The 26,307-nt window shown below is 34.3% G+C and overlaps 1 protein-coding gene across 9 annotated transcripts in view; it reads right to left on the bottom strand.

Moving 5' to 3' along the window:
* Mdr49 (Multi drug resistance 49) overlaps positions 1-23,760 on the bottom strand; it is a 54,295-nt gene extending 30,535 nt beyond the window's left edge. For 2 of the 9 annotated variants that reach the window (XM_072900288.1, XM_072900298.1), the window contains exons 1-5: positions 23,581-23,760; positions 16,478-16,625; positions 15,510-15,634; positions 14,581-14,986; positions 13,495-13,726 (exon numbers count right to left, since the gene is read on the bottom strand). The gene's annotated coding sequence lies outside the window, so the exon portion shown is untranslated. Of the gene's footprint in view, positions 1-13,494; positions 13,727-14,580; positions 14,987-15,359; positions 15,376-15,405; positions 15,635-16,477; positions 16,626-19,920; positions 22,016-23,038; positions 23,101-23,580 lie in introns of those variants that run through there. The other 7 variants (XM_072900292.1, XM_072900289.1, XM_072900294.1 and 4 more) reach the window with 7 other exon arrangements.
* Between the last annotated feature and the right edge of the window lie 2,547 nt (positions 23,761-26,307).

Below are 26,307 nucleotides of genomic sequence, written 5' to 3'. Positions count from 1 at the left end.
TAATAATAAAAGTAAATCTTTTTTTTCAATTTGGAATTCATTTTCAGTCAGTAAAACCGTCAAAGAATATTTATTATTGTCGAGACAGATTATTTGTATCATAGTTCTCTTTTCAATTTTTAAAGTAATATATTTTTATAATTGAAAGTTAAAAGTTAAAAAGTCTTTTGACAAGTCTTGAAATTATTTCACAAATATACGTAGGGCAATGCAACAAATTTTAACATAGTTTACAAGAATCCTCTTATTTCCATTTATTTATTTGAAAATGATGAGTGTCTGTTTATATTCTCGTTGAAGAAACATCAATTTTATGTTAATTAACTTGTTTATTAAACATTTATGGTAGCGAGATATCCTTTATCTTCGTCTCTGACATTGTAAATTTCATTTATTGATACTGTTTTTGAGTAAAAGCGAGTTTAAATCACACTGAAAATGATTAAACTCAATTTTCATAAACTTAGTTACTACAAAATGTATTTGGACGTGAGCTAGAACCCGAGACGGAACTATGATTTTCAGTCATTAATCACTCTCGTTTGCAAATATGCGCAACGCGGTACAATGTATTCTGTTATCTAAAATATGATTTATTACAACGATTTAAGCAAGTCTAGGTAATTGGTTTTCTCTCTTAAAAATAAAACGTTGCATATGAGCAATAGTATTTAAGGTTTACATATTACAGGCAGATGAAATAAAATAATCGACACTTTTATAAAAGTAATCTCAAAATGTCACGTCAGACTTAAAATGGAAAATTTCCCTTATTATTATTTAAAATAATAATATATTAATAATAACATATTATTAATATATTATTAATATATAATAATATATTATTAATATATTATTATTAATATATTATTTAATAAATATATTATTTAATATATAATATATTATTTAATAAATATATATTATTTAAAATAAAAAAGAATGTTATAATCGGATTATAATGCTCAGTTTTCAATGGAACTAATTAATGAAGTTGTCGTGTATTTACTAAATTAATTTGAGTAATTTTTAAAAAGATCGAATGGTCTGGTAATTGAATAAGTTTTTTCTTTAGTATTATATTAATTTAATCACGTCTTTTACAAGAAGCACGGACTGTTTGCGAACGTTCTTTCTCTTTACATCGTGTAAATTACCGGAAGTATGAGAATTCCGTAAGGGAAGATTGCAAAAGAATTCAAGGGAAAAGAGCAACAAGACATTTTAAAGCAGAACGCTCACAGAATTTGTTACCACGTTTTAGTTGTAATTATCACATCTAACGTAGGTAGTTTGCAATTATCACCTACCACTGTCATTTTATTTATTATAGAAATAACTTTACTATTTATTTTTTTTTTATTTATTATAGAATTATGTATTTTATTAATTATTTTATTTATTAAAGAATTCAAAAATATTAATTGCATACACATTAATCATTTTTCTGTAAAATCTGTAAACAAGAATAATTCAACTTTTTACTCAATCAAAGATTCATGTAGCATTTAAAAATACGTATTTCAAATAATAGAAATTTAGAATTTTTATGAATTTTTCGCCTCTCTCTCTCTCTCTCTGATCCTTGAATTAGATACTGTTATAAAATTATTATTAATTAAACTAATATTATTTTTTGTGTAAAATATGAATTCTCTCTAACTTAAAGAAAGACAGAATTTTTGGATTAGCCTTGAATCGCAAGAAATGCATACTAAAAATAACCGCGACTTGATCTTTATACTGAAATAATAATGATTCATGATATGGTGTGCGTATTGTTTCAAACCGGTTCACGATTAACTACATATTTTCTTATCTTGCATTCCGGTCCAATCAGCGTGGCGTCTGTTATGATAGTCATCAAATGTGTTTCTACAAGTTATGTGACATGACATTGATCTTGACATTCTTAGAATCGCGAAATCGGTCCAATTGGCTCTCTTCTCGTGGAGGGAAACAAGATTTACGACTTACGTAACCCTAAACGGCGTAGCTGATTTTCAAGCGACACTTTTAATCGGCGATGACGACGTCGGGGACGATCATGAAGAAATCGATTCGAATAACTGGCGCCGCGACGAATGACGACATCGAGACGTCGACAACGACATCTTGGTCTTTCTATTTCCGACGTCGACATGAAATGGCCAATACGAATTGAACAGAGACAAAATCCGTGTCGCGATAATATTGCTTGCTCTTGGTCATCAAAATGTAGAGTCAATCCATTCGTGAAAATGTGTACTTAATCATGTAATGTTGATGAATTGAAATAACATAGCGGTTAATATGTACATAATATTAACATTTTTATTTATCAACTTTTAATATGACTGACATACAAATTAGTTGCGATGATTACTGATCATTGATTTACTAATTATAAAAATACTGTGAAATATTATGAATGACGCGAAACAAATTCTTGTCATGTCTTGTTGCGACATTATTATATTTAATTTTTGTAAGAGGCAGGCTTTTCTTAAAATAATTAATGAATAAATTGCGGGATATTCAAGGCGGTGCTGAAAAGAACTAAAGCTTAGCTGTCATAATTATGGATTGCCGGTATATACAGTACTCTATAGCTAGAGTTATGAATGGATAGAGTCAAAACGCGGTATAATCGTTTTTCAAATCTGCTATAAATCGCGACGGCATCGATAAGATAAATCCTATCGAAATATGTCTAAAGATTTCAGGGAAAGACAGATAGATCACAATGTCGCATTCATCAAAACGGAACAAATCGACGGCAAATCGATTATTTCTACCGTGTACTACACGCGACGTAGACAGAGCGACCCCAAAGCCACAACATCTGCACAAGATGACTGAGAAAAATCCATTCGAATTGATGGAACAACCCGCTTTCTCCGTTTTTTTTTTTTTTTTTTCAACTCTTTGATTTCTTTCAGGAACAATAGTAAATTTCGCAACGGATTTACAGAGAAATGTAACATTTTTATAAAATCGCCATATCCCTCTGATTGTTTTTGAAAACACGTTCACAAGTGATGTTGCAACGCGCGAAACGCGTTTGTTTTATTTCACCATTTAATCGTCATGGAATCACTTGTTGCGTAAACAATTCGCGCGCATGAATTGATCCGTCGGGAATGTATTATGAGATAATATCGTGCCGTTACACGCACTTGCGTTACATCGCCACTACACTGACTCGTTTTTATCTATTTCAAGTAACGCGAAATTTAAATTGGCCACAACGTCGATTCGCATGTCGGATGCATTTAAACTGTGCGCGTCCCGCGTGTGTTTTACAGAAACGCTTGTAATAGGCCCTCGTTGCGTATTTTGTCGGTTCTGTTAGAATTATCGTATTATTACGCGTGCGAGTGAGATTACATTTTCGAAGCGAGCCGAGTGATTTGTCAGTGACAGACCGCTTGCTGCCTGTCATACGCAACACGCGACATGTCCTCGCATCGCCGACGGTGTCACTCGGGCGTGAAGACGTCCGGAGGCAGTGATGTAAAATTAAAATCTGCGAAGCAATCAGTCAAGTGGGCCGTGATAATCCATATGATAAAATAGTCGTGCGACTCTGACAAATACAACGGTAAAGCTAATAACAAGTACCGGAATTTTCTACGCTTATTTTTATTTATGTGTTCACGTGAATTTCAGATGCGACAATGAAACTCCTGTTTGTTTTCAAATATTAATAGCGAGAGACCTGGTGTAAATTTCAACAAAAAGGACCTTTGTCACGTTAATACATAAAACTTGCAGAAACATATAAATAAATTTCTTTTTAGAAAGGAAATCGCAAAACAGCTATTGCAATAAAAAAGGAATGAATGCCATGTGTTTGAAATAGCGAAATGCCTATAGCGAGAACTTAAAAATTTATATATCCAATATTGGAAAATAAGTTTCTGTTCTCTCACACACTTTTCAAATACTCTCACTTCTTGTAAATCGAACGAATGTTGCATCGAGCACGCTTTATTTACCACGAGTGATTTTAATAACGTCCGTCATTCAATTCTGATTTGAGACTATAACAGTCAAGTGGATAAAGTGCAATACGAGTATCGTGGTTTCCGAGTGCGGAGGTAGAGAATTTCGAATGACAAAGGACGCGATCGCAGGCGGATGCAGAAACTAGGAAACGGAGCCTTCTCAGTTCGTGGTTACCGCAACAGCTGGAATATAACCTGGTGCCGCAATTGCCTCCCGCTGGCAACTATGAGCGCAGTAAAGAGACCTTTGAAGCAACCCCGGGGTATCATGGACACCGAAACCGTATATAGACATATGTATGTGCGTCTGGATGGATATTTTAGGCGAAATATATTCCAGTAGATTTCGAATAGTCATTGTTGAATCTTGAAAAGCTAACGAGCAGTGAGAAGCAAAAATCGTCTAAAAACAATAAACATATAAACGCATCAAACTATCTGTAAATAATCAGCGGTTGTTTAAATCTCTGCCAGTTCAATAGTTGATCTGTTATTGAAACATAACTCTTCCCAAGTCGTATTGAAAAAGTCCACTTAACGGCCATTCTTTTTACTTTTCCGCTAAAATAACTTTTCAATTGTATCGATTCTTCAATCATCCTCCTCCATCCTTCTTTTTCCATTTGATAGAAAGAAAGCATTAAGAATCCGAAGAACTACTTAGCTCGTCTTTAGATCCAATTGTAATAATTCTGGATTTATTTGAAAAATTAAACGCTTATCAGAAACTATTACTTTTATTCAACGTTGTGAAAAATATGATTAAAAATTACAAAATAATGTTAATAATTCAGTGAAGTAAAAGTGCATACAAAATTTAAAAAATATAAACTCTTTATTTTCTATGTATAATTGCGTTTTCTTTCCGTGTATTTATTATAAAAATAATAAAATAGTTTAACAAAAGCTTTTTGATAAAACCTATTAACATTAAAAACATCGCAGAGGGATAAGATTCATTAATTCATTTCTATTTCCTACTAAAATAACATTGCATCGAGTTTGTTCAAGTGAAACCTTCGAGCTGTAAAAAAAACGAAAGGGAGGAGCAGCGTCTTTTTCTTTGATAATTTTTAATAACACGGTTGTCTCGATATAATCGTGATGCAATGATCTCCCACAAGCTCTTCGTCTAACCCAGGATTTCGTGCTCGCAAGCAAGGGCGTCGCCAGAAATTCATCTCGAGTCGTGCGAAACGTGAGTTTACACCTTGATGTTAGAAATCAAATTACATCAAGTTAGTAATCCGTGTTAAGTCTCCGTGAGCACGTTTCATATACTCACGAGGTTAAATACAATTTCGGCATTTATTTCAAGTTTGATCTAATTGCGATAGTATAAAACTATAAGCGCGCGATTATATAAGACCGTGTAAGGGTGCAAATTGTTAATCGGACCTACGCCCATGCTTATCCAGGTGTATGTCGACTCGTCGTTTCTTCGATCCCGCGATTATTTCCCATTCCCCTGATGTATCGTTGCCCATTCGTGCACGAAAATGGGACGGATCTGCCGAGGACGGGCTATTCGACGAGAAATCAGACCGCTGCACGGGAAGAAAGCGAACGTTGATATTAAAGGTGAATCGTGACGCGGGAATTCACGGGTCTAATATCTCCTCTCCATCTCTCGCGAGCATGACGCTGGATGATTTTTATCTCGTTAGATTCGTTTTACGGTCGATTCGCACTCAATGAAAAAAAAAAAAAAAAAAGAAAAGAAAGAGATAGCAAGAGTCGAAAAAAAAAAAAATAAAATAAAGAACCTTCTTCGGCTTTAGGAATTACGATCGCGCCGTTTGTAAGTAAAATCGCTGGTGCGATTCGCCGGAGAACAATTCGCGCGGGAACAATCCGTCAGCGATTGATTCGCCATTGTACGTAGTTCACTACCGTTCGAGCTCACTTTGTTAACGTAGATATGACGCGAGAGCGTGCTCGATGCCCTTATATTTCAATGCGTGTTTCGATGCATAGTTTCGGCGCATCTGCATGTATAGGTATCGTTAACGCATTCATGATTCGGATTCGCCGATTCAATTTGGAGTTTACCCGTTATGAGTTTATCTGCACTTGCAATTCTTGTATACACGAAAAATATATAATAATTATATATGATATAAATTTAATATTAAATTTTGTAATATGATTTTAAATATGTATATTATTTCTCACATTATTGACATAATTTTTATTCGAAATATAACCATCATAAATGTTTATAAACATCAAAAATTGTTGAAAAACATGATAATTATGTAAAATAAATTTATTATTAATTTGTTATCTTCTCTCTTCATATTATATTTTCTCCTCTAATGTTTTCTTTTTTTCACAGCAAATTATTTCCAGATTATAATATTCCATTCTATTTTATTGTTCGTGTTTCGAGTGCACGCTGTCGGTTAAACCATTCACGTTCTTGTGACACGTGGCAAATCTCGCGTACGTGTCATATTTTCAGTAAAGCTGACAAGTAAACATGTCACGACTTCCAGTGCCAAGTAGCCGTTGAATCCAAATCAAACATAGAACGGTAATGAAGGATCCGTTGACGATACACGTCGCGTTTCGCAATCAGCTACGGATTAGAGCGTATGCGAACATTCTACAGCCGTTTCGCACTTAAATGCATACGATGGCTAACGCTAAATGATGTCCCATTGATTTGTCAACAATCAATACAAATTAACATAGATAATCCGCGATTCAAGCAAGCGCGAATAATTTAAACGACAAAACAAAATACTCGCCGAACGATGCTTTTTTTTTTTTTTTGTAAATTGATTTCAAAAAGTCCATAGGTACTTTAACGTAAAAAGGATTTGCCGCGTAAATTTGCGCGGCGAGGAAAAGCCCTTTAAACTTGAAAATTTCAATTTGGCTGCCATCAAACAGACGTTTATCCGCTTCTTTATATCCCCGAATATGAATAAAACTCATTACCGTTTAATCTCTTCGAGGAATATATGATACGATTGCAGGGAGTGAGAAAAAAAGAAGGGGAGAAATATCTTTTTGAATCTCAAAAGAGAAAAATCCATTGCAACGTGTGCGGGCAGCCCATTATTTATAGTCTCGCATCCGACGCGAGCGTTTCTTTCGGGGGTGTATTTTTATCACGGTCTCATAAGCGCATAGATATTTATGCCGTAAATACGTATCCGGGTGGCGAACATAAATTTTGCGCGATACAATTACGACGCACGAGTACACTTCCCGATGTCATAAAAATGGTCGTCGTTATTGAATTATAGTAAGCGCGATATATATGGAGCAACTATACCGTTCTTAATTAAAATATCGCGTACGAGATATGCGCACTGGATTACGTGGATCGAGATTTTGCACGACGAACTACAAGGCGGACTCTTTTTATTGTTACATGTATTATTGCCGGCATTTTTACGAAATTGCTTCAGCTAATTCGAGGATCTATTGCAAATGCAGCATCGGTAATATTCTATTGTCTGACTCGAGGAAGAATACATTGTGCATGAAATTGTACTTGGCATCGATTTTGAAATAATTTTTAAGGAAAGGGGATACAGAAGATGTTAAAAGAAAAAAGTTTAAAATTGAAAGTACGTTAAGTGCATTGTAAAATGAAATAAATATTCATACATAATTATGAAGATTAAATTAATTCTTAAGTGATGTGGAAAAATGGATAACAGTCTCTCTCTTGCAAAGATATTTTTTTCTTCTTTCTTCAATTTTTTTTTTAACCTGTTTTCTATACGCAATGTTAATTATATTTATTGTTTATCGAAAGTATTTAAAAATATAAAGAATAGAAAGCTAAAGATTATTACATTGAAAGTATCTTTAATTATTTATTTATTCTGCCTGCAAGGGAGTTAAAAATCAAAGCCCAACTCCGTAGTCTATGAAAGACTTTATTATTAATTGATTTTAATCCTTGTGTAAAGTTCAACTTTTGATTAAAATATAAATTGCACGTTAGACCAGCGTTTTTCTAGAACAAACTGGTGTTAAAAGCTCTTTAATATAACATACAGCGTAAAGAATAAAGAACACATCTCCTTTTCACATTGAGTAGAACGTTTAGTTGTAACGTCGGACCGACCATTTAAACTAACTGACGAAAGTACAGTGTGGAAACGATTAGAGAACTTTATATAGTTCGATAAGCTCGAATATTGCGCCACGTCCATCACAACACGAAAACGTGAATTAGTTACATTTTGCACTTTATAGAACTGCTAGCGATAAACACATGTCAATTCCAAAAGCAATAACGTGATTATTTTTATCGGAGTTATCACCAATAATTTATAAATATTTTTTATAAAATACTTGAGTACCTATGTTATCTGTACATAAATCGAAAACCATTAAAATCGTTATCAGTTACATCTATAATATATATGATGATCAATAAAGTTATTATATTGCAATAAAATAATATCGTTTTTCAAGAAGTGTACTTTTTCTTTTTATGTAGAACAATATTATTTTTCACTTCAGAATTTATTTAACTACATACAGGTTCGTATGTCTGCAAATATTAATCTGAAAAGGTTTAACAAATAAAAGACATTTCTGAATTTTCTTTATCTCTTAAAAGTCACGAAACAGTAATGTCAAACGAAAGACTCGTCGGAATGAAAAATCATTATAGAATCGGATAAATAATTATAACCAACACAGATCAATAATTAACAGATCCTCGTGACTTGACGACAGGTCTATAGCATTTGAGTTGAATTTCGGTAAACTCAAATATATAATCTCGCCATTTTTTCTTGTTATGCAAGTTCTTACACGAGGGATTGCAGCTCGAATCGCAGCGCGGGCGTCAACGCGAGTCATAAAGGAAACACCTGCACACGTACATGCACATACACACACATACATTTTAGTAGAATGAGGCGCCAGGATGCTAGAGGCAAATAAAAAGGTTGCCGACCCTGTGGGAGTGGTCGGGAATGCTCCGGGAAGGCTCGGCGCGCCGGAAATGCGCCACGGAAAGAACGGGAAAATTCTCGCTCCTTCCTTTGAGCGCGAGCGCGACGCGTTATCCGACCTCGTTTAAATTCTCGCCGGTCGAGTAATGCGGAAGAAAATTAAGGAAATGAAAACGGATGATGCGAAAACGTAAACACAGCTACAGCGAGAAAAACTCACTCGCAACGAGATGTCTCTCCCTTTCTCTTTTGCAAAGTTCGCGAGCAACGCTCTCTTGACAAGATCCTTTTCCGCGCGCTTTTTCTCGTCATGACGACGAAAAGATTGTACGGTAAAAACCGTGAGATTTCTACTTTATGAGGCAGTTAGACGTAATAGCTATATTTTATTATGAAGAAATATATGCACTGGTTATAGAAAAAAAAAACGAACAGAGTCTCTCTCTCTCTCTCTCTCTCTCTCTCTTTCTCTCTCTCACACACACACACACACACACACACACACTCTCACTCACTTTCATTCGCTCGGATTATTATCACAGAAACGTGATCTGTTTAAATAATTGACATGGCGAGTACATAGTGCAAAATATTGCGTTTATCTCGATGTCACAATTATCCTGATTAATCACATATGAATTGTATAATATAACTCTCTAAGTTCATTATACAGCCTATCAACGGATCTCCAATTAACAATGCAAATTGTTACGTCGACTCGCCGAGTAGGAGCTTTCTATTCAAATCATCACGCACCGAATTATCACAAATTTTCACAATGACTTCGGTTGTCGTATAGTCGTTATATAAGTGTCAACAGAACGTCTGATAAAACTGATAAAAAGAACAGGCTGATATCACGAAGTTATTCGCTTCAACGAGAATATCTACAGAGGTCAATGGTCTTCGGGTTCTATCTCACGTAATAAACTCAAACCCAACAGTAAACCGCTCCGTAGACGCCTGTTTCAATTCCAATACGCGATACGATACATTGCACTCGGCTAAACTTGAGTGCATTTTTTAATTCAGTCAAACGCGTCTTAACGCGCGACATGAAATCACTTTAATGTTTCGCGAGTGTTTGATTAAATTGCGATGAAAAAAAGAAGAATTTTTTTTTAACTTCTTATATTATTCACTGAGAAAAGATCTCCATAAAATATAGAAGATTTTTATTATGTTCAAAATTACTCGTTTGCAATTACATCATAGGTATTATAATAACAAGTGAGAAATTATATAAAACTTTTTCTTGCATTTTACATGTCAAAGAAAGTAAAATTTTTTGCATCTCATTACATGATAAGATTAAACTGGTGAAATTTATACCAGTGTTCTTTTTTAGCTATTCTTGATGTAAATTACGATATAAATTTATTATACATATGTTTTGTGCTTATGACGATATATAAGGTAGCAATTTTATATGTGTGATGATGCAGGCAATTGATTCATGACGATTCAGCTGTTTTTTAAATACAAAACTAGGCTTTCATTATATTTCACGAATATGCTATCAAATACGAACAATGAAAACGTGAAAAAAAAAAATTATTCTATCTCGAATGTGTATCATACAAATAAATCATGTATACATGCGATCATTTAGTCGTAATACAACTATTTTAACCAACGCGATATCTGATATATTTTTTCACGAATCGCTAACGATAAAAAAAAAAAGGTCCAATTTATTCTTGTTGACATCGATCCATCACTCCTGCTAGGCAGCTTAATAACGGATATCAGTAATCTCTCCCTTTTTTTTCTCTCCATTCTATTTCCCATTCAGAGAGTCATAACTAAATAACTCGATGCACAACAAAAATCTTGACCAGCATAATATCGAAAATATTTTCTTTGCTAATCGCTAGATATAGCTCACTTTATCGCTTTTAATGAAATATGCTAATAATGAGGCGGCACAGTCGATGCCGTGATACCACCCTCTCTCCATTATCACTAATTATTCTCCCGAACGGGAACGCGCGGGCGTTTAATCGAGCGCGGTGGAAAACACGGACCGTGACCGGAGATACGGAAAACCGCTGACGCACGTGAGCTTTCCACGTGGTCGCGTTAAACCGACACGACGCACCGTTACTGGAAAGCGACATAGACAGACACTAACTACTCATTTACGTTCTACGTGAATTAGGAGAGAAAGAAAGAGAGAGAGAGAGAGAGAGAGAGAGAGAGAAAAAGAGCGTTACATTTTGTCTAATCGCTTTTCCTATTGTTACTCTGAAAAACGTTATTGCGGAAAAAGAAAATAGAACTCGATCGCCACCGTGATATGTCACTGACTACCGACATACGTTCGTAATTAATTCTATCTGATACAAGGTCGGCCTTGCTCGACCAAGCACGGTCAAATATAGCTTCTTTACTTTTTTTTCCTTTATTCTTGCCATGCGTGTCTTACGTTAGACATATGCTTGCTGGTGTCTTGGCTTCTCCGGACATCGTGTACGATGATTTTATCAGGCGTCACGTAATCTCAAGACGATAATAAAGCATGTATTTTTTATATTCTTGTTGATTCATCGATTATTAACGCCGGTACTTTAACGCAGATGAACCATTCTTTGTCAGTAATCTCTTTCTTAGATTTTTAAGGACATAATAAACTTTTATTTCAATTAATTATTAAAAAATAATTAAAAATTCAAATTTTTTTATAAATAAATTATTTAATTTTTTGCATATTTTGTGACGTCGTAAAAGCGCGTAAAATGTATTTTCCTTCGTAACAAAGATTTTCTCTCAGGGAAGTAGTAACGATTCCAATTTGTGCTAGAATTCGTATCGTTGATTTCGTAATGCGCGCCAAGATTAAGTCTCTTGTTTGATAATTGCAATTAATTATTAATAATAAGAGTTGATTACTCGGAAGCTGTGGATACAGTTTTAACAATATTATATTAGTTTTTGGCAGTAAACGAGATAAGATTTCGCGCCGAGAAGAACGGAGTCTTGAGTAGTGGAATTTACAGTGAAATTCCGCGGTCGTTTTGATTAACCAACAGTGAATCAACTCTGGAGAAGGAAACTTGGACGCCAATCCTTACCGCGCACTTCAAGGGCAGCCTTGTGAAAATCCACTCGGCGGAGATCCCACTTGAAAATCGAGAGTACGCTCTTTGTTTTCCGCCGCGTTGATCCCGAATCGGATTTACGCGCGAACACCCTCCGCGTCTCTATCGAAATCGACATCGAAATGCAATCGCGAATCGACAATTATATTGGAAGAGCGATCGAGATTGCTTCGTTTTAAAGAGGGAAAGGGAAATTGGTAGCGTTCGAGAAAAGAAAAAAAAAAAGATTGCAGAAGAAATTGAAGAATTCTTTATAAAAATAACGCGACTTTAATTTTAATTTTACAAAATTATTCGATATCCGATAAATAATGAGACTCTGTTAACAGTATACTATAATTAGATGCCATTAGTGTGCGTTAATTTCTTTGATAGAGGAACGTTTATTTACACAATGATACGTGAATGATTATCGCTAATATCGCGTCGCTTATCATTCGAATATAATACGTGTTTTAGTATATTGAACGCATTGTTTATAACCCAGGTGATATTTATCAAATAATTATATATAATTACGAAACATTATCTGATAACGCGTAACGCAGTCAAAAACTTGTAGACTAGAAGTTTCCGTCAGTCTTTTCCACGAGTGACGCGAATGCACTTAATATTTGATATTAAGAGAGTCAATGAACCCCCCTGAATCTTCCGTTACACCTTCTATCTCCAAACGAATCGGTTCACACCCCAAGGAACGTTCTTCCGCTTTCGAAATATGCCTGTTGCACCGTGAGCGCGTCAATCTGCATAACATGGCTAATTTAACATGCTAATTTTCAATGTCAGTTTTGCGACATCATTCTGTGATACATATGCAAACGGCACAATTATGAGCGATACGGCTCGTACATACAACGGTACATGCATATTAAAGAGTTAATGCGGAGGGAAGTACAGCCTTCCGTTTCTTGCTAAACGTGTTCGCGAACGTTTAACGTATTCAAAACACGAGAAATATCTAAATTAGATTGCGCAGTTGAGACAGTCCAGCGCGCAAAGTGATCTCCTAAGTGCAACAGGAAACGTTGATTAATAGGAGAAACTCGAACGTAATTTTCCTCCTCCACCTTCGCCCACCCGCCAGGATCCTTCCTACCCCACTGGGAATTTACTTGAATGACAATCGAGTTTCGCCCTCGAAAATATACAAGGCGTTCTCTGTAGTCTGAGTATAAATCTTTAGGGCAATCTTCGAATCAAGCGGAAATTTCCATTCGTTCGACAACTCGAATTGGAGTGGCTAAGCAAATCCACTCACTGACCATGACCAAGATTATCGACTCGGCGAGATACTTGGATTTACGCAATGTAAGTTACATATGCATGACGTGTGTAGCTTTTGTTATGGGTAGGTATGGTAATGTGTTACGTAAAAGCGAACAGCGATTTAACAATTGTAATTAATGAAATTTTATATCCGGATTCGCGTCGAAAACACAAATTACTTTATGTAAAATACAGAATATTACTTACCATTATGATGAAAAATTCTGCCCAGCACAGCGCACAGGATTGAACATTAGTAGGACTTTGTAAATTAAGCGGCTGTTTGTTCTCATACAGTTGAACCGTGTGTTTGTCCAGTTCTGATATGGAAATTTGTTAAGTCTCTCTGCATTAATCCTGCGACAGAGTTACCAATGAATACTACGGATAACGCTCCATTATTTTGGCTTATCCCCCTTCGTAAAATATACAATAGGATCTAAAATTTGAAAACATTTATTTTTAACGATGTTTGAGTGGAAAAAAGTCACGAATGAATAATCGATTAATCTCAATGACTCTTCGACAGCAGCTTGCATTAGAAATGTGCGCGAGATGCTGATAAATTATTGTTATATTGACTATACATTAAACTCTTCAACCAAGTTGTTTGTTGTTCGATTATCGTGGCAAATCAGCGCAAATGTTCTCGGCATTTCTTGACGCTCTATATTAAACTATGATAAATTGTCTTGCAATTCCTTCTTGTTTCTTAAATTACAAATTGACCTAGTTTCATTTGAAAGAGAGAATATCTGCCATTATAAAATTTCCATTTCTAAATACAATATTTCTGTTAAAATTTGACAAAAATAAGCACATTAAACGTTAAAATATTTTTTTTTGTTCATTTTTATTACATATATTGTCGAATAACGAAACTATTTTTGATTATTAGATTTCCATATTATTAGAATTTTGAAACGCAACTGCATTGAATGTTAAATCTTTTCTTCTTTTTCATAAAGCTTTTGGAATACTATTTGGCTGTCGCTGCTCAAAAACGATTTTTACTACGGATTGCAATTACGTTCCACGCGGCATATGATAGTTCGATACATGCGGGTCACATGTACACGATCGAAAAATATACTTTTCTCCATTCTATATGTATCCGATGTCGAAAACTTTCTATAACCTTTTTTCGTGAAACCCACGACTCTTGCTATTCACAATGTTGCGCAAACACGAATGCACATTTCGTCGAAATATCGATTTCGCTTAATTTTATTGCCTGAATGTCTGATAAAAAGAATAATTTGAACGAATGATAGGGAGTCGTATTTTACTTACCGTAATAAGAAAATAAAAAAATCTCTCTATAAATCTGGATTATATATAAAATGGAAATCGAATCACAAATGCAATCACATCTAGATCCAACACGTTTGGTCTCCTGGCTCATAGAAATCTGTCAAAATATTTCGATGATCCGCTGTCGAATCTGTAACTCTCTTTACAACACGTCTTGCAACATAAACCGTTGCTCCGTGAAATTCTCGATAAATCCTGTTCTGGAACATACAGATTCACTTTCGCACCTAGTTCGTGAAGAGATAATAACGTTTTCTGCATTCGTATGCGGATCGTATTAAATTATCTAAAATATTTATAAATGTTCCCGTATATTGATCATTTTATTATTAGTATTCCCGATAAACCTCCTCTGCTTCACCATGTGACCACTTGTCAATCGAATCTGAAATATGGAAAAGGCGACATTGTCAGACGACATTTATATCGTGATATTTTGAGAAGATTATTGCATGAAAAATATATACAACTGTTGTATTATCATGCGTAAAATATTGCCTAATTATAAAAATAAATCTTATTTTTCTTTAGTTCTTTTTTAAATTTAAATATTTAAAAAAGTACATACTGGTTATATAAAAATATATAACCATTTATACTTCTGAATTTAGATATTTAAAAACTCTAAAAAAAAATTATGATTATAAAAATATGATATTACATAAGTCATCATTCTTCTCTTGTGAATAATATAAATTTTAAATAAAGTCAAATATAAATCATTTTGAAATCCAAATACTTTATAATTTATTTTATACCTGTGACAAAACATATATACATATATATTCAATGATATTACTTAACATCTTTTTGCAACGTAAGTATTTTTTATCGCTATATGCATTTTTTCTCATTATATATCTTTTCCGTGATAAAAATAGCTCCATATCTTTTATTCTCTCACATGCCTGTATGTCATGAAGAGTTAATTTGTCGAAAAGCTATTCGCTTCAATTTTTTTCCATTTGCTTAATTTGTAGCGTCGTCCGACTTGATGTGACGGTCTGTCAAGGCTTGTCGGCTGCTTCGTTCACTTTAATTAATGTATATACTTTTTCATGTGCTGTCAGTTTCGCGAACTTATATAATAGAGCAGATGCTTATGCCCCGTTAAATAGAAGAGTGAATAAATCATCGACAGATTTAGAGAAACGACGCGCGCCAAGGCATTCTCTCTCGATTCTCCTAATTATCCTTAATTTCTAATACCGCCAAGAGAGTGACGTGATCCATTTAAGAGCCTGCGGCGAGTCTCTCGTCTCGTGATTAATTTATGTAGTTTCTTACGACGCTTAGAACCCTGCGGCGCGATCAATAAGGAACGAACGGGCGGTGCAACCGTAGCAGCAGGTACATGCCACACCGTTATAGGTGTACGTTATATAGCAGTCTACCGTAATGGTAGAAACGCGAGCCGCCTTTTATTGGACTTAATTCGTCCGACAAAATCGCCTTAACACAATCGCGTCTCGTGCAACAATGAGACGGAAAACACATGCTGAGTTCACTCTGCGCGAACTCCTTTCGTGACCATTTCCGTGAATCATTTGCGAACGATTTTTACAAAGAGCGCGCGTAAACATCTAAAAAAACGATGAGTCACATTCCTTAAAGGCAACTGCGATAAAATCGAGAAAAAAATGCATGCTATAATTCGTCTCGCGGAAAATAAAGTCCAAACTCATGATTAACGCAGGATCTAAATCACCGTAAACCACGCTTTGAAATGAGCGATTAGCTGCGGAGCCGGAACGATGATGTAATACCGGCGGGATCAGAATAATGGCGATCTCGCGGACAACGCTCGCGAGTAATTAGATGATGAGCGGACATCGCTTAATGGAATTATGGATATTCGGAGCAAAACGATACTCACACTCATCGGGTACGGGCTGTCGTTCCACGTCCTACGTTAGCAGTTTGAATATATGTATGTATATAGGTATGTAATATCTTTAACGTCCCTATAATATTTTTAGAGTTCCTTCATCCGATGATATCACCCATTGCTTACAGATATTGATCTGAAAGAAAAGATATATACCCTGAATATAAATATTCGTTATAATGATAATACGAATGGGAAAGCACGAAGAGGAGAGTAATGTACATAACATTTTCGAGTAATTTTATGTGCTAACGGTAATTCGAATTTCTGTTAATTAACAAGGTATAATTAACAGCCTCATTAAATAATATGTTAAACCATTGTAATTATTTACGAGAAAAGCAAAATTATATTCTAACATTAATACGGAGGAAATAATAATTGGGATAAGAATAATTATATTAAATAGGATGAGTAAGATGAACAGAAGTTTTATCCTCAAAAAAATAAACATCTTATTGATTTGTTTGCATCTGGTATACGAATGAGTTTTTTCTAAAATATTCTTTACGTCACTTTCAAATAAACAGCTGATTCGCGATAAGGATGGAGATCTTTGTCGAGTGTCCTATCCGTGAAAAATTTTTAACGCTGCCGAAACTTTGACACGCGCAAGATAGTGACTTGTCACAAAACTCATAAAAAATTCTCTTCCGCAAACGCCATCGGAACGAACGAATTACGAAGATGCCATGAAGTCGCCTTTGTCGTTGCTACCGGGTGTCTCGCTCTTATTTGCATCTCAATCGCGGCCTAACGTCTCCTCTGGCAACGGCTATGAATTTTATTTCGATCTCATATTTCTGGTCCCCATTGTGGAGGTTGCGTGAGACGCGGTGCGATGCCCCCCTTCTTTACTATCAATCATCTCCGTTGCTGCCATTACTCGCCACCTCGGGGCTGTATTCCGAACTTTCGCGCCATCCTTTTACCCTAAGAAGCGAACGAAGAGGACGACGAGTCTTCGACGACCTCTTCCTTTGCGAAAATTTCACCCGCCACTTCTTCCTTCTCATCCTCCGGTCCCCTCGTCGCAAACAAGAATTCCGCAAACGCCCTCGGGGCCGTGAAATACGTGAGGGATGCGCGTCTAGACGCCGGGGATCCTTTCGCGAGAAAATGCAGAACGCAGCAGCAATCCTTCCTCTTTATCTCGGGATATTTCGGTTAAACATCGCGCGACCAGAAATCTCGTCGGACGGACAAAACACACCGTGACATTCTCCGCATTTTCAATCTTTGTCATCGTGTCGTTCCATTCGTATGTAGCACGGCATTGTTGATCGTTCCTCTTCTGAATGTTGGGTAGTACCAACAATAAGTATAATTTCACGAAAGCAGAATTTTTTTCAAGACTGAATGGAAAAAAAAAAATATATCGAGAAAAATCTCTAGAGAGATTTATTATTTAATTATATATTTCAATTGAAAATGTTTTTTCTCTATTTAAATAAGAACTGATAATTTTAATTACTATTTTATTCCATAAATTATAAGACCAGTACATGATCAGCAGGTGGCTCGTACATTGCCCTTTAATCATCGTTCTTTCGTCACAAAAGCTCGAGCTTGAACGGCAACGGTCGGTTCGATATTATCGGATAAAATGAAGGAAGCCTCCATAGTGATAAAACTCATAATGCTTGTCAACGGGTTAAAGAAATGGAGGGAACACGGGATATTGCCGGACCGTCATATTCCTCCTTCAATGTATCCTATCAACATCCTATGTAACGTTGGCGCATTTTCCCTTTCTTTCTCGTCGTGACGATATCCCGTGGAAACGCGAGAAGCAAGACGATGAGCTCGTTTTTCCCTCTTCACTGTTTCAACCCCTTTGCTAAAAGAAGCATTCGTATGCCGCTTTAGAATCGAAACTCGTGAAGAAAGTGCATTTTTAGACATCAAGTAGAATTTCAAACAGAATCACGCTTTATATTGGTGACATTTCAACTTCGATTTTATGCAAAATATTTCAAGAATATTATTGCTTTTTCTGAAAAAGTTTCTTTTAAATTTAGTTATTTTGATAGTTGTTTTTATATTAAAGAGTTGTATAAATAAATATTTGATAACGCTTTTATTTTTTATTATTATTATTTAACGTTTTATATTTTTAACGCAATTTTCTTTTATTAAATGATAATTATAGGTATTAATAACAACGGATCTTGTAAGCCCAATAAGCTATGGATAAATATATATACATATATATAAAAAATGCAGCTATTTTATTATTAATATAAATAAAGAAAATAGATATATATAATTCCATTAAGATATATAGATTATTAAAATAATTATATTTTTATACTATGCTATTTCATAATAGCATAGTATAAAATATATATATATATATATATATATATATATATATATATATATATATATATATATATATAATATATTAGGATAGACATATATATTATGAAATAGCATAGTATAAAAATATAATTATTTTGATAATCTATTTAATGGAATTATACATATTTATTTTCTTTATTTATATTAATTATAAAATAGCTGCATTTTTAATGATGTATAAAACATTGATGAAAAAAATACCTTAATTACTCAATTTCTTTGTTTGCAAAGGAATTTAAATATTTATATTTTTATATAAATATTTACATTTCTTCGAAATAATACGGAGGCAGAGAAATGTTATTCAAACATTTTTAAATATACACCTTAATGTACTTCTCTTATTTTATCATTACAGTTTTTTCCGTACAATTCTGTTTTATTAGAGAAACAATCTTGTAAAAATATTTAATAAGCACAAATTATGATGTCTCTATAAGAAAATCTAAAAATATCTAAAAAACTTTTATGATATTTTAATATTTAAATTTCTAAAATGATATTACAGATCTCATTGCCTTGAAAGTCAAAGAACTCGATGAAGATAGGTGCAATGTACTTTGCGTAGAATAGCATATCGGAATATCATTACTACATAGCACTCGGGCATTATTATCTCTTCAATCGATCAATACTACAGAAATCTAAGAATATAATATCATGAGAAACTCTAATGTGAGACAGAGCTGTTAAAGTCTGCAAAATGTCAAACGTAAAGTGTCAAACTTTTTTTAAAAATATTTATTCAATTATTGGAACAAAAAAATTGTTTTTTATATGATGCTTTAGTATTTATGTAAGTCTTCAATTTTTTTCGAGTATATAAATTTGATTTCAAAGTGACTGAGAAATGAATTAACAAAAACAAAGACAGTGAAGTTATAATCGCGATATCCGTATAATTATATATGTAGCACGATTGCATGGTTTATGATTATCTAGTGTATCGATAAAAAATACAAAAATATTAAAGAAATAAATATAAAAATATAGAAAAAAAGACTAATGAAATATGAATTATCAATTTACGGATTATATGACGACTCCAAAGATGCAGTCACACCTACCGGAAACCTTCTAGACACTACGATCGATAGCTCGTTTCCTGCCGCGAGAGATTCTCCATAGTTTCGAACAAACGAGAAGAGACGAACTTTTCGAAGTCGACGAAGCATGAATCGCACGAATGCACAGATCTGACTGGTCGTCGTTCAGGCGACTCTACCTACTTGTTTTCTTGGTTGCCACTTAGATATATATATCGCGATTATACGGGCTTGCCCTTCCCGTATACTGCAGTAAGCCTACAACACACGCAATTACAACACGCTCGAGCGGGTCGCTATTCAACGGATCGATAGTTCTGAAATCATTCACGCTAATTGCGAATCTAAAGTCTGGTCAAAAGTCGCGCATATTTATGCGCTTAAATATGTAACGAATGTAATAAATATGAATTTTTTATTGCTATTAATTATTAAGAATTTTCGTTATGTCTCTCTCTCTCTCTCTCTCTATTTCTCTTTTTCATAAATTTATGGGAGATTTTAGGGAATTATTTCATCACGAGTGACTCAACAATAATTACGTAGCCACAAAGCACTTGCTGACAAAATTTATGCTACCGCTATCAAAGCTCGCTTATCGCAGGTGGCCATGAGGCCTACGACAGGGTATTGTAAAATCGATATCGTTCTGAGAAAACTGACGTTACGCCATATAATCGATCCCGGCTGTGAGAGCAGAGCGAAGCGGAGCGCTGTCAAAAGCATCCGAATATACATCGAACGCGCCGGGGAGATTACAGCAGATTCAATAAGATTCCCGGTTCCCCTAAAGCGCACGCGACACATGCATCGCACGTTTCCCCCCCGAGATCTCGAAAGGGCCAACTACCGAGCATCGGATTCCGGAGAGAGAGAGAGAGAGAGAGAAAGAGAGAGAGAGGTATGAAAGGACGTGGAACAGACGTCGCAAAACGTCAAGCCCGCGCGACGGGATGTTGTTCGATCCTGAAATCCCTTCGCAGACATCTTCTTCCAACGGTACGACATCGCCCGACTGTTGGAGACGTTTTACAAAATGACGCTAATAGAGGCGAATAAACATCCCTCTCGATGTGGGGAAACAAGAGATCGCGCATTACGTTGTTCTATGCAGCGATATGTTTTCATAAACGCGAACGCAGGATCGCCGATATTGCGTGATAACGAACGAGTGTATTCGTCCGATTGATATTTCAGCGTGACCATTGAGTGGCGCGGTAAATTACATGCAACGATTACACGCGGGTGGATAAAACATATCCATTGATAGTTCGTTTTTCCACGGGAAATCCTCTCGTCCGCGTAACCGCATTTTCGATGAGATACTCGGCGTGAAAAATGCATTTACGCTCTTTGTAAATAAATTGCGGCGGGAATTACCGGTATCGATATATATCCGGACGCTTCATGTCGTTTAAAGTCAATTTCAGGTGAAAATAACGTTGTCGCGCCAATAGCTTATTTTGATTATCGACATTGCATTAAATGACAATCGCGAACAAATTTGTGAGATATTGTTATATAAGGATTAAATTCAAATCAGCTTCCGCCGGAGGAGACATCTGTGATTTGCTATATGATTTCGCATAACATATGTTATTAGCAAAATGATATCCATCAATTAATTATTATTTGACGTCTAATTTGCCAGTTATATAGATGATATGTGGTTTCATTAGGAAACATTTTCACAATTAAATGTTGCATAATGTAAGCGAGAGATAAATTAAACCATCTACTAATGGAACACTACAATGTTTGCCGTATATTATTCGCGTGTATACGAGGAAAGTATGTGCAAAAACAATAGATTAATTTAAAACGCCGGTTAAACCGGTTCACTTGGTATTGAAGCTGTCGCTAATTTAAGACTACGTAACATAGCTATCATAAATTCGCTCGCGCGCGCACACACACACATAATGTGACCGTGATGCTAAAACAGGAAGAGCTATTTTCATATATTTGCGAAGTCTTCGTATACGAAGGAAACGTACGGCTGTTCATTAGTCATAAAACACGCGAGAATGGTACACATGGGTTGGTAGAACAAAGAAGTAATTGCGAAACTATTCTTTAAATTATATACCTTATGATACGCATTTTTATTAATGGTATTATACATCACATACACAACATTCAATTGTTTTTATTAAAGACTTTGTATAAATTACAGTTGTGCTAAATGTTAAAAAAACAGATGACAAAATGATATTTTTATCACAGAGTATTATTTAAGTTCAAAATTAAAGTGTGGAAATAATCTTATAATATTTGCAGATTTTACAAATCTAGAAATGTGAAGATATTTAAAAATTTTTAGAAATTTTTAAATATAATTGTTGTTTTATTAAAAGTGAAGAAAGATAATGCTAAAAATAACGATGATTGACAAATATTGAAATATGTAAAACTTAATAATTTCTATGAAACAGATGTTTATGTCCGAATACTTTGAAAAAGAATTTTAAAACAAAAAGAAGACGATAATAGATTTTCTATAGAGATCTAATATAAAAAAATATAAAGATACTTTTGTCAATGATATATCACGATGTAGAAAAATTAATTGACAGATTACCTAACTAACTTATTCAATTATTTAAATGTCCAAGCTTTGATTAATTTTTTCGCTGATTTTTTTACGCTACTTTCGCTTTCTCTCTTTGGTCTATAAATTTAATAGTGTCAAATGCGTTCTTGTCAAGTATTTTCGGTATTGGACTCGGTAAGCCCGTCGACGAATCATTCGTTTTACACATTCGTTCGATGACACGTTTGTTTGTTTGATTGAATTTTTTCGCCGCAAGCTGCCCGCTGGGCATTGATTTATTCACGTGTAAAGCGCGCAGTAGCTTCGAGGTCCGACCGGCAAATTTATAGCCTACGATTTTCCACGTATAATCGCACTGTGTGGACACGACGCGCGCCTCCATCCATTTTCTATCCTGATATCACGCTTGATAATATCAACCGATAAGTCTTCTCGCGATTAGTCGACGCTGCATCGTCGCTGCGTATGTATAAATTCGCACAATTCCTCGTGTGTACTTACTTCGTACGCACACACCACGTGGCCTACATTTGTCATGCAAAGGTCACGCACAGGTAGAAATAAACGCAAAGGCCAAACATTTACCTGTATTGATTTTATATTTGTACCGATTATATATTCCATCAACGATTTAAAACTCAGTTTACCTGTGCGAGGAAATAACGATTAAGCCAATGGAAAATGAACTGAGATCTATATAGCTTTTCGCTCGTATATTAAATAACAGTTAGTATAATCAAATTTTATTTTCAATACTTTACAAAAAAATTGCTTTCCCAGCAGATTCTTACAATGTATTTTTTATATAAATCGATATACATGAAATTTTCCTTTTAAATTCCTGATAACATTAATTTCAATTGATCTCGTTAAATTTATTTTTAAAAGGAAAATTTCAGCATTTAGCGAGGAAAAAATATTAATGCAAAATAGAATTAAAAATCCAGCATCATTATTCTACATTAAAAAGACATTACATAAAGTAACGATTAAGATAATATAATCAAATTTTATTTTAAAATTGTTCTAGATCGTCAAAATTAATCACTATAAAAAAATTCTCACGTCTATATCGTATACATATTATATACTTATTTTTGTATACAGAAAAAAATAAAAAGACTCACAATTAATATTTGACGCAATTTTTCTCGCGATAAAGAAAACCTCAGGTAAAAGTCGTCGCTTTTTCTTTAGAGCACTTTAGGATTGAAGAAGGACTTCTGTTGAACAGTACGACAGTTCACTCGACCGACTACGGCTCGATACGTTACGGACAGAAGACAGTTTTACACTGACCTCCCCTGCCACTAGAATCTCTTTGTATATCGTCTACAGCCTATCACATTGTGCGATTGAATGTATACATATTTAATACGTACACATATTCGCAGTCATTCCTATGTGTCTGCCGAGTCTGTTTGGTCGACATAAGTGTCAAATATAGTATCCACCACGTCAGCAATGACTTGACAAACTCCCAGACGTATTTTTTCCAACAAAAATATTTTAAATTTTACATGAAGTGTTTTTTCTACGATTTAAAAAAGTACTTATCGAATCTAAATAAATAAAATATGTTTGCTTTGTAGTTTGCAGTGAATTAATTCTGATTAATATTATAAATTCGTAGACATTACAGTAATAACGAAATAAAAAATATTCTATATTTTATGCATAAAAATACTAGAGTTCTATATTTTTTTTGTAATTTGTTACGTAATGCATTAGATTTTTAATGTACATTTTAAGAAGTTTTATTTAATAAAAGTTACAATATTTTTGATCGAGTATCTAAAAGAGATAAAAAAGAACATAATATATCCTGATATTCTAGAACTTGGAAACTTTATTAGAAATATTTTATCGAACATCTTTGCATATTGTTTGAGGGACTATCCTAAGTTTAAATAATTTTTTATTTATCACAGTTGTTTTGATCACACACATTATTAGTGTAACAGCATCTGAGATATTCTAAAATAAGGATATAATATATATAATCTATTGCATAATGTTAATTTCAATTACTTTAATGAATAGATGAATGTAAGGATTTGTTGAAAACTAAATAATTAAAAAAAAGATTAAGTAAATACAGAAATAATTCTATGTATGTATCAAGGATTATACGTTCTGCAAATGTTTTTACAAAAAAAAAAAAAAAAGAGAAAAGTACATATAGAAAGATTAAGTTTGATGAAAAAATATACAAGGAGAAGAAAAATAAAACATGCAGTTTTAAAATTTTTTTATTTTGTTCAACGCTACGCTGGAATCCTGCAAGGTTGAAATCTTTTAGAAAGACATGGAAAGGTAACGTTGCACATACCGTACTCTTAAATGGAAGAGATAATGAACAGCAGTGTCATTTACTGTAGCACCAAGCACATGTTTAAAAAGAGAGGAAACATTAAAAAATTTTATTTTTATTTCGTTATTTTATTATTTTTTATCAACACCTTTGCAAAAATTTAATCTCGCGAACATGAAACCCAGTTGCAAATATTAAACCGCAAAATGTGTGAATAAAGGACGCGTGAATATGACGTTGTAGCTGCATCTGGATGAAACATTAAAGATTTTTCTCCTACTGTGTGTGTGTGAAATTTCTTTGTTAAATACAAGAGTTATTTGTGGTCAAAACCTGGTTATATTATGGAAATGGACACATTTTTCTCAACAATATTCACCGCTATACATATATTTTCTTAAGTTAAGCTTATTACATAAAATGCATCTTGAATTTAAAAGAAACGCCGCTATAGTCTCGTATAATGGACTATGATGTATTATTCATATAGATTAAATTTTTAAAACGAAAGAAGAAAGAAAACGCATTCTTTTATAAAGAAAATATTTCAGAGATTGAGACGGAAAACAATGAAAAATTGCTAAATCTGTTTGCTTAAAGAGACTACATCGAAAACATCTGAATGTAATTTACTAATCGCGTTGCTCGCCAAAAATTATTTTTGATATTAAGAACATCATTATTTATTAATCGCGCCAAGGTGCGATTTCTCGCATCTAATAAAATTGCCGATGTCTTTTCAATTACCACTATGCTCTCGACAGGCGTTCGATCTTTCCCATCGTGCCTTCCTTTTCGACGTAGAAATCCCCAAAATTTCTCGCAGAATCCTCTAGTCGACGCTCGCGTAATTTGCATACGATTAATCTTGATCAACGTTGCGGCACCCTCGTCCGGGGCCCATCTTCGTCCGTGAACGGAAATCTGGTTAAATGACGAACACCTACCGAGACCATGATGGATCGTTACGTCTTAGCACGACCTCAGTTCGCCAAGACGAATTCGGCATAACCGAATCGATCTAATTAAACGCACGCACGTACGCACAGTTAGGCGGATGCAAACTGATTGAATTGCGGTATGCAGATTTGCGTCAACAGCATATTCCAGTTGTGTCGCGCTTGTCAACGACGGGTATCGCATTATGTCGTAAACTAAATAACACATGCGCCTAAAATTACATATGTAGCTTGTTTATGTTACTCGATGTGATGTTTATTTATCAACACTTTTATTCTTAAATTAATACAGCTATTATAACTTATACAACATTCTAATATAAAAGATAGAATAGCGTTGGGTTCAGAATTTTTTTCAACACGCAAGATATAACGCCAGGAAATTACATCTCGCCAGATGATGTTACATAATTTGGAGAGATGGATCGTCGAATATAAGCATCTTGGTTATATGTATAATTTCAAGACGGATTGCGTAGCGAGAATCGATAGTAATTAGATTCGCTCTCATCAATTGTTATAAGACACAAAAGTAACATTCGTGTTAATTGAATTAATGTTACTTATAACTTTACGTGACG

Source organism: Anoplolepis gracilipes, chromosome 10, assembly GCF_047496725.1.
Source record: "Anoplolepis gracilipes chromosome 10, ASM4749672v1, whole genome shotgun sequence".
NCBI classification, from domain to species: domain Eukaryota; kingdom Metazoa; phylum Arthropoda; class Insecta; order Hymenoptera; family Formicidae; genus Anoplolepis; species Anoplolepis gracilipes.
This window is presented reverse-complemented; position numbering and strand designations above follow the sequence as displayed.